The 16,354-nt window shown below is 46.7% G+C and overlaps 1 long non-coding RNA gene across 1 annotated transcript in view; it reads left to right on the forward strand.

Moving 5' to 3' along the window:
- The first annotated feature begins 214 nt into the window (after positions 1 to 214).
- The window catches only part of LOC137538262 (uncharacterized), a 36,839-nt gene continuing 20,699 nt past the window's right edge, over positions 215 to 16,354 (forward strand). The window contains exons 1-3 of the long non-coding RNA XR_011024727.1: positions 215 to 283; positions 826 to 861; positions 935 to 963. This is a non-coding gene — a long non-coding RNA (uncharacterized lncRNA). The remainder of the gene's footprint in view (positions 284 to 825; positions 862 to 934; positions 964 to 16,354) is intronic.

Genomic DNA, 16,354 nt, shown 5'->3' on the forward strand with positions numbered 1-16,354 from the left:
AAGGATCGTGCACTAGTGATCCTGCTGTAACCAGTTTAGATGCCAACTGAAAGAGACTCAGCAACCAACGACGCAGAAAATAATGAAGTTCAATCTTTTTCGAAAAATAATTAAATGTTCACAAAAATCGCTACTTCTCTCAACCAATTAAAATGTATACAATCTAAATTCTATAACACTACAATCTTCTTGAAATCTTTGTTCTTCTTTCTAGATAATCTTCTTGAAGCTGGAAAGGAATACAAGGTCAAGTAAACACTAACTAAACAATTCTTAACCCTTGGCAAGTATATAAATCAAGATACTACTCTCTTTTTGTTCCAAAGTACATATGAAAAACATTCCTATTTTCTTTTACATGTGAAAATGTACCATAAACAGTTTGTTAAAATCAAACAGGTCATTGGTGATACCAACAATTTACTTGGTTGCAAATATAGCACAAAAAAACCTCTAGTTTTGCTGATCAGCAAAAATACAGCCAAAGCCCAATTTCATGAGAACCACCCCCAAACTTTCAAAACTATTCTTATAGGTAACAGAGGACTTGCGGATAATAGATAAATTAATAAATAGAATAAATAAATAAATAAATGAAATAAATTAATTAATTAAATACATACATAAATTAAGAAAGTTAATATGGTTAGTAAATTGAAAAAAAATTGATAAATAGTCAATAAACAACAAAAAATTAGATTGGACTAAAAAAAAAAATCTATCCTTTGTTCATACAGATTTATAAATAAAAAAAAATAAGTTCTTGTGTTCTCTGTGTGTAAACTTGTTATTTAAAAAAATGACAGTTCTCTTTTCTCTATGCAGGGCAATCCAGAAACCTTCAGCGGAGTAACTTAACAGGTAATTAGGCCATAGCATCCAGTTATACTGATAAATGTCCGTGTTAATTGTTTCTTTTTTTTTTTTCTTTCAGGAACCCGGATGGAAGACCCCCTTTAACCGGTGAGCATTCCTTTTATTTCTAATTATCACTGCATCATATTATTCATGAAACCAAGAAAGACAACACATCAAACCGATTCACTTTCTTGGAAATAAGGATGTGGCACCCGAGGTAATACAAAATATTTTCAGCAAACGGGACACAGCATTAGCTTCTTATACTAGTACAGGGACATATTACAGCCACCTTTCATATGGCCTCCTAGATATGACCCTCTTATGTACAGTAATTAGGGTATACGCAGTTCAACAGGGGATAAGTAAAAATCAGTTCTCAGCCAGGTTACCAGCCTTTTCTGGATAGGATAATGGTCCTTTTAGTGAGTTCAAGAGCAACACCAAAAAAAATATTTCTTAAACTTTCACACAGTCCTGTACGCCAAAAACTGCCACAAAAGATATATATATATATATATATATATATATATATATATATATATATATATATATATATATATATATATATATATATATATATATATATATATACAGGGCCGGATTTAAGCAAAGGCCACCTAGGCCATGGCCTAGGGCACCACAGGAGCAAGGGCACCAAAGCAGCAGGCTAAACTGATTCAACATTTGCAAGCTTGCAAATGCTGCAATGTAGGGCGATCAGGCAAGCGTCTGAATGCGGTACTCTGCTGCTAGCAGCCTGTGCAGCGGCCACCTTGCTCTCTGTGCACGTTTGCATTGAGGCCGGTGGCTATGTACTTGGGCAGCATTGGAGATGGAAAGGAAGAGGAAGCTTCTGCACTGGAGACGAGTGGAGAAATGCGTGACACTGATGGCTGCTGCGGTGTGAAGGAGAGCTGGCTACCTATACTGAAAAGGGAAGGGGGAGGGAGGAGGGATTAAGGGAAGGGGGAGGGGTCATCTGGCTACCTATACTAGAGGGAAGGGGTCATCTCGCTACCTATACTGAAGGGGTCGGCTGGTGACAGCGGCCTTGGGCGGTAAAGAGTACAAATCCGGCCCTGTATATATATATATATATGTATATACAAGAAAATGAGTTCCTCAAAAAATGAAATAATTCTTCCGAAGTAAACAAGCAAGTCTTATTTCACTGTTCACCAAGAAAAAAAATATTCTGTTTGGAAACGCTGCCCCAAATGCTTCCCAGGGTCTTATGCGTCAAATACTTCCTCTCTTTCTGTCTCTGGCTGGCTGGATAGCAAAAAAAAATAAAAATATATATATTATGCTGGCTCACAGGTTTATAGGACACTTCTACATATATTTTCCTTTCTGACCCAGCTCGGCATTGCAGGATGGCTGGAGGTGGAGGAGGCTAGCTGCAGATTCACCTTCCTTCCGTGTCCCTAAGGCCTCAGTTTCGCTGCGTTGCTGTGCCCGTCTGCTCCCTCTCACGGTCACATCCAATCTGCGCCACATCCCCTCAGAGAGCCGTTGTCTTCCCCTCACAACTGCTCCCTGCACGCCTATTCTCCCTCCTGTCGGCTCGCCCTATTCGCGCAAGCAACACTCACGTTCCCTGAGCCTCCACCCCGCGCGTCCTGGTTACCTAGCAACTCAGAGGAGTGCACACGTAATGCTTCACCTGCGCACTCCCTGCTTGTGCGTCCCCTTTCTTTCTCTTGCTCCCTTTCACGAGTGCACCAGCCCTCCCCGCCGCCGGCATCATGGTTGTTTAGCAACCTGGAGGAGTGCACGCGTCAATAGCTACGCGTGCACTCGCTCCCTCTTCTCCCTGCAGCCATTCAAGCCCCACCGGTCCCCACACACTGGCTACGCTGCTCTTGCCAGCTGGCTCCCTGCTGTGTCTGTGCCTCCTCCCAACCCCTGCAACATGGTGTGCAGTGTGCTCTGCTCAAGACTACCTGTATCTTCTGGCCTTTGGTGCCGAGCGTGCAAGCAACGTGTCAGCGGTGCAATGATCGGGGATTCTTCCTGTGTGGCAATCTCTGTTTCTCTCATATCTATGATAATGTTACAAAGTGACCGCCACTCATGGACTATAAATGTACAAAACTTTATTGGTCAAATTCACGTAACTCCATATCTGGTAACCCCCTTCTTGCATAACCCTCCCCCCATAAAAAACTGCACAAGGTACAACCAGCAGGAGCGCTCCTTTTACACTCACCAATCACACCACACTACCATGCATACAATCTACATCGGCCGATCTTAGATAGATTGCAATGATTGTTGGTTGTGGACCTGCCTTCCTCAGTGTTACTGGGTGGACTAATAATTAAGGACCTGTGCACCGGATTATTCAAATTGTACTGGAATTCTCATATCTATGATGCCATCTAACCATCTAGACACAGCTGTATCATCCTTGGGGCACATCTGGCTACTGTGCAGGGGGCTATACTGGGGAGAGAGCTTATATGCAAGTCAATTACTTTTCTTGTTGTCGGAGGGAAAAGTGGTTACTTTGGCTTATAAGCGGGTCGGCTTATATGCAAGTATATATGGTATATACTAATATAATAACACAAGGTGTATAAAAATCTACAGATTCCATCCAAGCAAATCTCTCGGAAACATTAGTTTCATTTTGGTTAGTCTGGAAAGAGGACAGAACTAGTGTTGATCGAACAGCGCTCGACACTGTTCGTTATTCCCCGAACATTAGGGTGTTCGGGTCGAGCACAGCCGAGCACCGCATGGTGCTCGTCCGCGCTGTTTGGTCTCCTCCCCTCGCTTATTGGCGCCTTTGCAGGCAGCCAATAAGCGGCGACAATGCTTTTTCCACAGCTATGGTCACACAGCCTAGCTGGCTGTGACCATAGCTGTGATTGGCCGAGCGGGTCACGTGTTCAGGTATATAAATACCCGAAAGCACGGCTGGCTCCACCATTTGCATTGGGGATTAGCTTGGGGTAGGTAGGAGACAGCTATCGTAGCGGTTAGGTAGGTGCCAGCACTGCCAGCCAGGCCAGCCACAGTGCCCCAGTCTCACCACCACTGCCAGGCATTGGCAGCAGCCACAGTGCCCCAGCCTTACCACTGGTAGCAGCCACAGTGCCCCTGCCTCACCACTGGTAGCAGCCACAGTGCCCCTGCCTCAGCACTGCAAGCAGGCACTGCCAGCAGCCACTGCCAGCAGCCACTGTGCTTTCAGTGCCAGCTGGGAACAGTTGTGCCCATAAAATAAACACACTTTATTGCATTTTACTCTTGCTTATTGCTGAAAAAAAAACATTACTTTCAGTGCCAGCTGGGAACAGTTGTGCCCATAAAAAAACAATTTTGCAGAAGTTTCCCTTATTTTGCACGTTTTTTCTGGCCTGCAAAGCAGGCATACTCGGGTTCCCATTGATTTCAATTAGGCTCAGTGTTCGGCCGAATATCCCGAACATCTGGACCATGTTAGGCCGAGCCGACCCGAGCCCGAATACCTGGGTGTTCGATCAACACGAGACAGAACTTGTGGTTTAAAGGACACCTGGGCCCATATGCAATTCACGTTTTCACCTGATTTTTCTCCTAGGAAATAATTTTTCATCTTTGATTTAAAATAACTTTCCAACACATTTCAACTAAAAAAGTACCAAAAAGTTGATGAAAAAGTACTATCAAAATTATTTTTGAGAATTTTCCTGCTTTCTGGTGGCTTAAAAGGCATGTTATTGATGAGTTTAAAAATATCTCCTAGGAGAAAACTCAGGTGAAAAAGTGAATTGCATATGGGCCCTGAAGTGAGAGGTATATAGAGGGTGTTATATTTGTTTCCTTTTAAACCATATAAGTTGCCTGGCTTTCCTGCTGATCTCTTTGGCTGCAGGTAGTATCTGGATCAAACACCTGAAGTAAGCATGTAGCTTGCAACTAAAGTTCGACTAGATTTAGTCGGACTTCAGGCAGAAACATCTGACTTTCATGCTTGTTCAGGGTCTATGGCTAACAGTATTAGAGGAAGAGGATCAGCAGGACAGTTAGGCAACTGGCATTAATTAAAGGAAATAAATATGGCAGCCTCCATATCTCTGTCAGTTCAGGTGTCCTTTAAGTGTTGTCTGTGCCCACCCCCCACCCCCCCTGGTAGATGTTATTTGCCAGGAAGCGGGTAAATCCTTCCACCAGAGATAAATGGGAGGGTTGTCTACCTGTCTATTTATATCATACAGGAGAGCCAGAACACACTTCCTGTGTATGAATGGCTTTGTAGCTGCAGACCAGTAAGAGTGCCCATGTGACTCTTGTTCATCCCTGAAACAGCCTATAATGGGAAGTTACCTTAGAACTGGACCATGGAGCAATGGAAGAAGGTGGTGTGGTCTGATGACCTCCTTACTTTTGGCCTCCACATTCTGCAGATCTCAGTCTGATCAAAGCAAGAGACCAAGAGGTCAAAATACCGCACCAGACCACAAAATAATTGTCAATGTCATTCAATTTTTATTAATCCATCAAGTTACATAAAAACAATTTGAATCATTCACTAGCATAGCATGCGGTGGGGTAATCACATGATCATCAATGAGTTTTACAATTTATTGTAGATGTTTGGACAGTCATACTGCATCCTAAGTCAGAGAAAAAAAAAAAAATTTACGTCCTTAGGTAATGCTGCTTAGGTAATGCTGCTGAAAACTCTTTGTTGAAGACTCGTCTTCTGTTTTTGGACTCTGCGCTGATTATTTATAATTTACCTGTTTGGGAACTCTGGACATTTTTCTTGTCTCAGCAGCAGCCACTTTGTTTCCTTGGCGCTGATACACATATGCAAAAAGAAATAACAAAGGTTGCCTGAAAAGCATTTCAATGAATGGTAGGTAGTGTTCAGGTGCTGTTCATGAGCTAATTAAGGTGTTTGTTGTTTTGGTCTGTATTGATTGTTGCTACTTTTCAGGATTTCACTTCTAGGACAATATTCCAACCTGCAAAGGCTTCACACCAACAGTCTGTTTTTTTTTTTTTTTAGAAAGTGGCTTCACACCTCTCTTACTCATTTATAGGAAGAGTTTGTTATGTGGATGAAGTGAGTTTGGGCCAGGGAGGTGTATCTGGTCTGGTAATAATGCAGATATCCTTTATAAATCCTTGTTGTGAGAAACAATATTTTTGTATCTAACCTACTAATTCATCAATGCTGTATGCGGTGACCGAATGAAAGCAGCTAGGGCGGTGCTGTAGAAGTATGGTAGAAGAAAATCCACTCACCAGGATTCCTGGAAAGAAGTGACTTAATGCGGTCCCGATGACGAGGTGAGGGGGCACCTCATTGGGAAGGTGTTAGTAAAGAGCGGAGCAAGCTACAGGCGTCCAGGATGCCCAGGGTATGGAAAAAAGAGAGAGAGCAGCGCTGTGACCTGAAAAACACGCCTCTTTCACCCATCTGGCCTGCCTTTGTATCCTATTACCATACCTCCTTCTCTGCCTCTCAGATCTCACTCCTGAGGACTGCAGTGAAGAGGTGCAGGCGTGCATGTGTGACATACAAGGGCGGCCAGACGGGTGAAAGAAGCATGTTTGTGCTACTGTTTTGATAGTCTTGGAAACAGGGATAGCTGACCAATCCAAGCAGGCTTTGTCAGGAACCGGCCCCACGGCAAGCCTAAAGAGACGGTTCCCGACTGGGGGTTGACCAGATCGAGAGGGGGAAGCAGCCCTATTCAAGCTAACACAAAGCTGTCTCCCTCAACTGCACTTCACTCTGCCACCACTAGCTGCTGCTAGACACTTCAACAATTCTCACTTTGCTGTCGAGTGGCCTGACTCAGTCCAGCGTTTTCGTATTTGGGTCAGTTTTGCGCTTAAGCCAAAATACGGGAACGCCACACACACAATGCAATCACACAGTAGCAAGGTACAATCCCAGCAGTACAAACAGGCACTGAACTTGTAACACAAATTACACTGCAGTCTCTCTATCTCTCTAGGACTACGAGCTCCGTTAGTACATCAGAAATCAGGCTTATTAAATAAATATATAATATTCCAAAAAGTGGAACAGTGCAGAAAGGAATATATACAAAAGATTTATAAAAACAAGGTAAAAATTACAAAGACACACAACAAGACAGTTTGCAAAAATAAAAACGGGAATCAAAACAGAAATTTAACTTTTACCAGTGCAAAGGTCCAACTTAGTCGTGGAAGGACACGGTTTCTCTGGTTAGACCAGGATCATCTCTAGCGGAGTGCTACCAACAGGAGAAGACAAGTTGTGAATGTCCTATGCTGACTTATATAGGCCGATCTGTAGCTCGAGGCCATTTAATGTTCAGATCCAGAAATAATCCAATTTCCTCAGGTTTTGACAGAACATCCTTGCTTGCTGTGATATGCAAATTCCAAAGGTTCCTGTTTTAGCATTCAACGCTCCAGACTCAGTCACTCCGATTGTATATTGAGAACAACAGGTAGCTGTTTACATGTATAGACTTCAAAGCGATGCAAACATTTCCAGCCCAACTGGTTGGGTAATTGTCTAATTAAGAGTTTCCTTGCTAGAGGCTGACTAAATATCACACAATGGCCAGGTGGGCTATTCAACTCAACTGGTCTATTCAATGCAGACTTCCCCTTTCAAGATTGCTTCCTAATTGACCCAGTGTTCAGGTGACAATTATTTCCAAAGCCAGACGGTTTCTAACAGACATACACATATGACATAATACACAGCAGACAGAAAATGTGAAAATATGGCTTCCACGAGATACAATATGGCTTCCATGAAATACAGGTTCAAAAGATGGCTGCTATATTATCACAGGCTTTGTATCCAACAACCAGCCAATCGCAGGTAAGGTACATTGCTTGCTGTGATTGGTTGATTGTTGTATACTAGGTACCACATACAGTACAGCACCAGTATCTGTACCTGTTTATACAGTATAGCACCAGTACATACAGTACAGTATACAAATGTCCAAGAGTCAAGAGGGGTAGTCTTATAGGGTGAGTATATCCCAAAATGTATATTTTAACTGGAAAAGTTAGGGGTCGTCTTATACACCTAGTCGTCTTATATGCAAGAATATTCGTACATGGATAGGTATCTTATGGACTTTTTAATATGTATGTCATGAGGGTATATTACTGTTATTTTTGCAAATAAGGGCTTGTAATGAGTGACCTTTATTTCCAAATAAAATATTGTCGCCATACATTGTACTAAAGACAAATTTTAAATGTTGTAATAACCTAGGGTTTTATGTGTGGGTTTTATCCACAGTAGCACTGTAACAGTTGTGGGATATCTCCATGATCAGCGCACAAGATGTGTGCTGACACTGCGGAGGTCCTCCACAAGCGTGTCAAAATAATAGAACCCAGCTTTTGGTGCAAGCACCGGTAGAGGGGAATTCCCACCGGCAGATGGAGCTGTGGAGTGCAGAGGAATAAACCCTCTGCGCTGCCACAAATGCCAGATGGAAATTGTACGAAGAGAAGCAACACAAGGTAAGATAGCCCCCAAAGAGAGAGAGCACAGAGACAGAATCAATGTGTGTCCACCAAACTAGTCGCCACCCAGTGACGGTGAACACACAACAGCGGAAACGAAGTGGGAACGCAATCGCAAGAATGGCGATTGCCAAATAGTGACACTAGACTGAGCAGGACAGAGCACGAGAGTAGCAAAGGCACAGCAAACAACAATCAGAGGATAAGGAAAATAACAAACTCTAGCTAAACGTGAACACCGCACTCATTCGCAACAGCGAACGCGTTTAAGACGCGATCACCGTGCGATAGGTGCCCAGTGATAAGCGTGCCACCCTAACTAGCCACAAGTAACACAAATGAGCACAAACAGACAAGACAGACAGGTGAGGTAGCCAGTAACAACCGCTGCTCCAGCTTATACTCCAGGAACACAGATCATAAGGATCCACAGCCGCTACCGCTAGAGGCTAGTGCGATCCAAACAAGACAGATAGATGAGGTAGCCAGTAGCAACCACTGCTTCAGCTTACACTCCAAGAATACAGATCAGAAGGATCCACAGCCTCTACCACTAGAGGCTAGTGTGATCCAAACAAGACAGAGCGATTCGCTATCAACCGCCGCTGGCAACAGCGCAATCGCGACAGACAAGAAGGGACAGAATAGGCAGTACAAATTATACACAAACTGACTGCACTAACTAGGAATGCAAGGAGCACTCCCCAAGAATTAACTATACTAAGATAGCAGTGGCTGACACTCCAGGTGAGTCCAGCAGGAACAAACCTCTATGAGCAGCAAAGGATTCTGGGATCACATGGTATTTATACTGCAAGCCTTCAAAGGAGGCAGCTAGGCCGTTTGCATGACAAGTGTATACAAATTGCTCAGCAGCAGAGCAGGTCTGTAACTTGCAAAGCACAGGCAGGTCTCTTTTCCAGAGAACTGCAGCCCTCAGACTTAAGGAATGGACAAACAGCAGGCAGCTGAGCAGATAGTTACAAGCACATTTTAATTTAAAACTATTATGGCCAAAAACTGAGAAATGATGCAAAGAAAGCCGAATTGGTGTGTCACGGACGATTGCGGGGACGCAGGCGCGTCCTGGAACCGCCCGTGAAGAAAAGCGATCGCACTCGATTCTCTGCGTCGATTGCGCTTCAAATCGATAGAATCTGGATTTATTGTGTAGGAGGTCTGCAGTCCCTTCTTAGCAGAGGAATAGCATCACCTTAACTGCAGGATGGCTCTTTTGATATGCTAATGAGCCTGGGCCCAGAGAGTCCCTGGCTTCAAGCTGTGCTGATGGCCCATCCATCAGGTATAAGGTGACAAGCAGCTGGCAGGAAGACTGGCCCTGTGACTGCTGATCAAGCCAGAGGTGTAAACTCAAAGTTGTCTAAGCAGATTTGACATTCAGATGTTAATTGAAGGAGCCAACAGGGCCTTTTCATAGACAAGAAGCAGACACAGCTGGACTCCAGTCAGGCTGACTCCGGCCTTAGCAGGAAGAAATGAATGTACAATATAATCTTTTGCCCATTTACAGAATACAATAAATATGGTGGTTATGAGAGCGGTATCATTGGATCCGTAGGGTCATGCTGGATCTCTTGATACCAGTCGAGAGGGGCCCGGGGCCCCTACGACCCAGGTATGAATCTACTCAGGACCCTGATCTGATGCACTAGCCATGTCAGGTATCATATTAATCTGTATTTTCCTCCAAGTATGAAGCTGTTACCCCCCTAAATGTAACGTGTATGGTTCAGGAGTTACAGCAATTCATAAGTTTAGCTCTAAAATCTCTCAGAGGGAATGAACTGTCATTTGCTGGTAGCTCAGAGGGGGCTGGCATTGCCACACCCCCAAACCAGCTTCATCAAAAGCACAGAGCCAGCAGGCGGGCTGGGTCCTCCACACTGAAACATCTTGCACTCATCAGATGCCAGCTTGAGGATATGCTGGCATCCACCTGGTCTGAACTCTGAACTCTGGACTTTGAAACCAAGGACTTTATGATTCTTCCCACAATAAGGACATCTTTCCAGGAACTAAGTATTTTTTCTCCCTTCTTTTATTTTTCATACTGGCTATTACTGTTTTCATAATTGTTGATTTTCATAATTGTCTGTATATATTAATTATTTATATTGCGTGAATAAACGACTTCCCCAAGTCATTCACTTTCCGCTACCCTGCTTATCAGCACACACAGAAATGATCCCGGGTCTCTGAAGATACGCTACTGTTTGTTTGTTGTTGGCTAGACAGAATATCGTGTGTTTAACCGTTTTATTCGCAGGATTAGTCAGTCAGTTAGTGGGCCCCACGGTCCCATAGTAACCGCGGTGGTGGCAGTTTACTCTGAACCAGTAGGTGACGTTGTAATCACCGGTGTCTCACAGGCTCCCTTCTGAGTTGTCTGCGGCTAATTCTTAACGGTTCCTGCGCATTGACTGCGACCAGAGTTCGCACGATCTGTGCGCTGGCACCGTTTAGAAGGCTAAGTGCGGTCAGCCACTGAGGGCTCCTGTGACAGTGTTAGGCAGCGGTTGGGACCTGTGTTGTGCTGAAAGTATCTACGATAGCGCTAGCGCTATCGAGAAACGAACTAATTCGTTGGTGTAGCTGGAAGGCAATATATTTTTTATATATACAGAGAGACTGTGTAGCCAGTACCCCTCCCCAAAGTTTTATTTTATTTGGCATGGAAATGTCCGGGAACTACCAGAACATGTGCCTAGCAGACCTGGAAAATCTTTGCGAAGAGAGGGGCATTGGCATCCTCCGCAAGACAAAATGGGACCTGATAGCCGACTTGTCCAGATGGGATACCCAGCAACTGCGGGAGCCGGGAGTGTCCGCTGAGGTGGATACCAGCCCATCTGACAATCGAGGGGAACCAGAGACTGAGACTCCGGACCGTACAGAGGTTGTGCATCCTGAGGGCCCTGCATCAACAGTTACACCGGAGAATGTCAGTGTGGACCCCAATCCCAGAGTTTCTGACAGTACTCGCCCGGAACTGGCCAGTACTGGACTGTCCATGGGTGCTGACCCGGTAATGCAGCAGGCATTACAAAAGCTCATGGAGACTGACCTGGACAAGTACCTGCAGTACATGCGTGAGGAGCGCCAATCTGCAGAACGCAAGGCGGCTGAGGAACGCCAATCTGCGGAACGCACAGCTGCTGCTGCTGCTGCTGAACGCCACGCGGAGAGGGATGCCGCAGAGGCGCGGGAGAGACGACAGCATGAGCTCAACATGGCAAAGGTTCAACAGGCCAGCCGGAGTTCACCGCCCAGCCTCCCTGCCGAAGGAGCTGCAGCACCCGTAAGTGCAAAATTTAAATTTGCTAATATTGAAAAAGACACTGACATTGACTTGTTTTTGCGGTCTTTTGAAAAAGCATGCCGTCAGTATCGTCTGTCCCAAGACCAGTGGGCCAGACATCTGACACCTTTGCTGCGCTACAAAGCGCTTGATGCCTTCGCAGAATTGCCTGCGGAGAAGGATAATGATTATGCTGCTATAAAAGACGCTATCATTACTAAGTACCAGCTGACGCCAGAAGCCTATCGGAAAAAGTTCAGGGCCTGGCAGAAAAAGCCTTCTGATTCGTACCGAGATGTGGCCAGCAGCTTGCTCACCACACTCCGCCAGTGGACGCTAGGCCTCACCAAAGGGTCTTATGGCGTCCTGGAGGACTTGATAGTCCTCGAACAATTTCTGAACATTTGCCCTGCTGATGTACGACAGTTTGTGTTAGAACGCAGGCCGGCTTCAGCCACTGTCGCTGCAGACCTTGCTGAGACTTTTGCAACTACCCGGGTGGCTGATACCCGCAGAACTGTCCCATCCAGCTGGAGAGGAGGTCAGCCCAATACCTCGGCAGACCCTCCTGCCCCTGTGAGCCGTCCGCCACAGAGGCCACCCAGCGCAGCTGCTGCACCCAGGGCTGCAGCCCCTGGAGAGGTCACCTGTCACTACTGCCGCCAGCCCGGACACATGAAATTCGACTGTCCGGAGCGGAGACAGACACCACCAGCACCTGGATCATCTGCATCACCTGCACCTCACCCACAGCAGAGGCAGCCCGCCAGCGAACCACAGCCTGGATCATCCGATTTTGTCCTGTTTGCCCGCGGAAAGGAAATCCGCGACCGAACCGACCAGCAGCAACTTGTTAGAGTGAACGGCAAAGTTGTCACCGGATTTCGAGACACCGGAGCTGACATCACGTTAGTTCACTCACATCTTGTGCCAAAGGAGAGCATCAGCTCCAGCCGATCCCTTGCCCTTACTGGAGTAGAGGGCACCCTTTTCCACATAGCCCATGCCAGAGTGAAGCTGGATTGGGGAGTGGGAGGGGTCCACGAAAGGGTTGTTGGGGTTATGAAGGATCTCCCAGTCCCTGTGTTGCTAGGGACTGATTTGGGCAAGCTTGTGTCCTACTATGAACCTGCCACGACCGCCTTGTCGCTCACGGAAGGAGACGGACTCTCCACCCACCACCAGGTACTTTATACACTTGGGGGAGCACCAGGGGGAGGTGGGTTGAATGTGCCCAGTTCAAGGGTACCAGGTTCAATAGTGCCTGCTTCAAAGGCACCTGAGTTTGATGTACAGACTGTCTGTTGTGATGATGCTGTAACTGTACCTGAGTTTACTGTACAACCTGTCTGTAATGAAAAAATGTCTATACCTGTCAATGTCATTACTGCATGCAATGATGATTTGAGTAATGTCCGTCTGTGCCATTCTGACAGTGTACCGGTGCTAGCAGTACCGCACAGCTGCACTGCTCAGAACCCGAGCTCAGGACAGGTGGAGGGGGTTCCGGCCTCCTCCCCCTCCTCTGACCACAGGGATGAGACCTTTCAGCCGCTGGCCTCGTGTGACATGAGCCAGTTGGCTGAAACTGACAGCGCCATATTCTCAGCCGCACTACAAAGTGACCCAAGCCTGGAGGTGCTCAGGCAGCAAGCCGCTGAGCCCCTCGCAGACGGGGCCGCTTTCAAGGTGTACTGGGAAGGTGGGAGACTGTACAGTGAGTCTGTACAGCCCCCTACAGGTAGATCCCACGCGGATACCAAGTGGCTTGTGGTCCCGAGTGCGTTTAGGGGACATGTGCTGAAATCCGCACATGGTAATCCTCTGACCGGGCACTCGGGTGTCCGCAAGACACTCGCCGGTATTCGGAAACAGTTTTATTGGCCCCGGATGAACAGGGATGTAGCCAACTACTGCAGGGCATGTGCCGTCTGTCAGGAGCTGGGAAGGTCCAGGGATTCCCGCGGGGTTCCCTTAGGTCCACAGCCACTCAGCAGGGGAACCCTGCGTGGGCTGGCTGTTGACCTAACCAACCCACTGCCCGTTGTCCGCAGTCCCGGCAGACACCACGTCCGACTGCAGTGGCGCAAACGCCCTGTCCAGAACGGTCCATGTTGGGTCAACCCTGAGGGTAGCCGACCGCGACCGGTCCAGGGGAACCGAGCCACAGGCTCCAATAGGTTTTCCCGCCGTACCGGCAACTCGAGACCCGTCAGCCAGGTTAGCGGCGCCGCCACACATCTTGCGGATGAGTGGCTAAGCCACGGACAAGGGGGGGGGGGGGCTGTCACGGACGATTGCGGGGACGCAGGCGCGTCCTGGAACCGCCCGTGAAGAAAAGCGATCGCACTCGATTCTCTGCGTCGATTGCGCTTCAAATCGATAGAATCTGGATTTATTGTGTAGGAGGTCTGCAGTCCCTTCTTAGCAGAGGAATAGCATCACCTTAACTGCAGGATGGCTCTTTTGATATGCTAATGAGCCTGGGCCCAGAGAGTCCCTGGCTTCAAGCTGTGCTGATGGCCCATCCATCAGGTATAAGGTGACAAGCAGCTGGCAGGAAGACTGGCCCTGTGACTGCTGATCAAGCCAGAGGTGTAAACTCAAAGTTGTCTAAGCAGATTTGACATTCAGATGTTAATTGAAGGAGCCAACAGGGCCTTTTCATAGACAAGAAGCAGACACAGCTGGACTCCAGTCAGGCTGACTCCGGCCTTAGCAGGAAGAAATGAATGTACAATATAATCTTTTGCCCATTTACAGAATACAATAAATATGGTGGTTATGAGAGCGGTATCATTGGATCCGTAGGGTCATGCTGGATCTCTTGATACCAGTCGAGAGGGGCCCGGGGCCCCTACGACCCAGGTATGAATCTACTCAGGACCCTGATCTGATGCACTAGCCATGTCAGGTATCATATTAATCTGTATTTTCCTCCAAGTATGAAGCTGTTACCCCCCTAAATGTAACGTGTATGGTTCAGGAGTTACAGCAATTCATAAGTTTAGCTCTAAAATCTCTCAGAGGGAATGAACTGTCATTTGCTGGTAGCTCAGAGGGGGCTGGCATTGCCACACCCCCAAACCAGCTTCATCAAAAGCACAGAGCCAGCAGGCGGGCTGGGTCCTCCACACTGAAACATCTTGCACTCATCAGATGCCAGCTTGAGGATATGCTGGCATCCACCTGGTCTGAACTCTGAACTCTGGACTTTGAAACCCAGGACTTTATGATTCTTCCCACAATAAGGACATCTTTCCAGGAACTAAGTATTTTTTCTCCCTTCTTTTATTTTTCATACTGGCTATTACTGTTTTCATAATTGTTGATTTTCATAATTGTCTGTATATATTAATTATTTATATTGCGTGAATAAACGACTTCCCCAAGTCATTCACTTTCCGCTACCCTGCTTATCAGCACACACAGAAATGATCCCGGGTCTCTGAAGATACGCTACTGTTTGTTTGTTGTTGGCTAGACAGAATATCGTGTGTTTAACCGTTTTATTCGCAGGATTAGTCAGTCAGTTAGTGGGCCCCACGGTCCCATAGTAACCGCGGTGGTGGCAGTTTACTCTGAACCAGTAGGTGACGTTGTAATCACCCGTGTCTCACAGGCTCCCTTCTGAGTTGTCTGCGGCTAATTCTTAACGGTTCCTGCGCATTGACTGCGACCAGAGTTCGCACGATCTGTGCGCTGGCACCGTTTAGAAGGCTAAGTGCGGTCAGCCACTGAGGGCTCCTGTGACATGGTGGCAAAAACAAAACAAGATATAGATCATTTCGTTGTGGAAAAACCCCTTAGTGGTGAACTGGTTAATGTAAGCTACAGACTTCCTATTAATAAGTTTAGGGGGTGTGGAGCAGGCAACAGCTGCCTTTCCCTAAGTGCCAAAATAGCCAGAAACGGCTCTGACTAAGAAAAATGTGAAATGACACTTTAATATAAAGTAATCCAAATGAGCTCCGTTCATCGCTTCTTTTGCCATTTAGGGAGACAGTGTAAGGAATGTGACCTCGGCTGCTGGTGAGGGGATGCTGGCTCTTCGCTGCGTTGCTCAGACGCTCTTCTTGCGGGGGCGAGCAGGCCGGGGACTGATTATTGTAATGCTTTTTACCACAAGGGCACAGTGACATTTGGGCAGGAATTGTAATGTTCTGGTCCTCTGTTAGAGCTTCCTTGTGATCCCGATGAATAATGAGGGTGGCGAAGGCTGCGGCGCAGGTTGTCAATCACTCCCGCCGCATCTCAATGCACCGTGATTGACAGGCACCCCAAAAAGTTCTGCGAGGAATGGAAATGTGAAAGTTTTTACCTGTTTGGCGGCGCCTGAACACACAGTCCAGGTCACGGGGCTGTCAGCGTCTTATCTGGGCCACGATGATTAATCTGGCTTTGTCCTCGGCTGTACGGCGTGAGATCTGGTGAGGAGGCCTCGTTACTTACAATGCTGGAACGTCCTGTACGTCCGGACGCTCCTCTTAGCAGATATATCTATTCATTGCCAGAAACAGGGCTCGTTTCATCCAGATGCCGTCTATACATGAAACATGAGGCCGGCCAAAATGGCTGCAGGCCCTGAATAGGCAATGAGAAGTGGACTTATAAAATGACCCAGAGAGCACTACTAGAACTCCGAACATCTGCGGCTATTAAACCTGTGAAGGAATAAAGGTC

This window comes from Hyperolius riggenbachi, chromosome 11 (assembly GCF_040937935.1).
Source record: "Hyperolius riggenbachi isolate aHypRig1 chromosome 11, aHypRig1.pri, whole genome shotgun sequence".
NCBI classification, from domain to species: Eukaryota; Metazoa; Chordata; class Amphibia; order Anura; family Hyperoliidae; genus Hyperolius; species Hyperolius riggenbachi.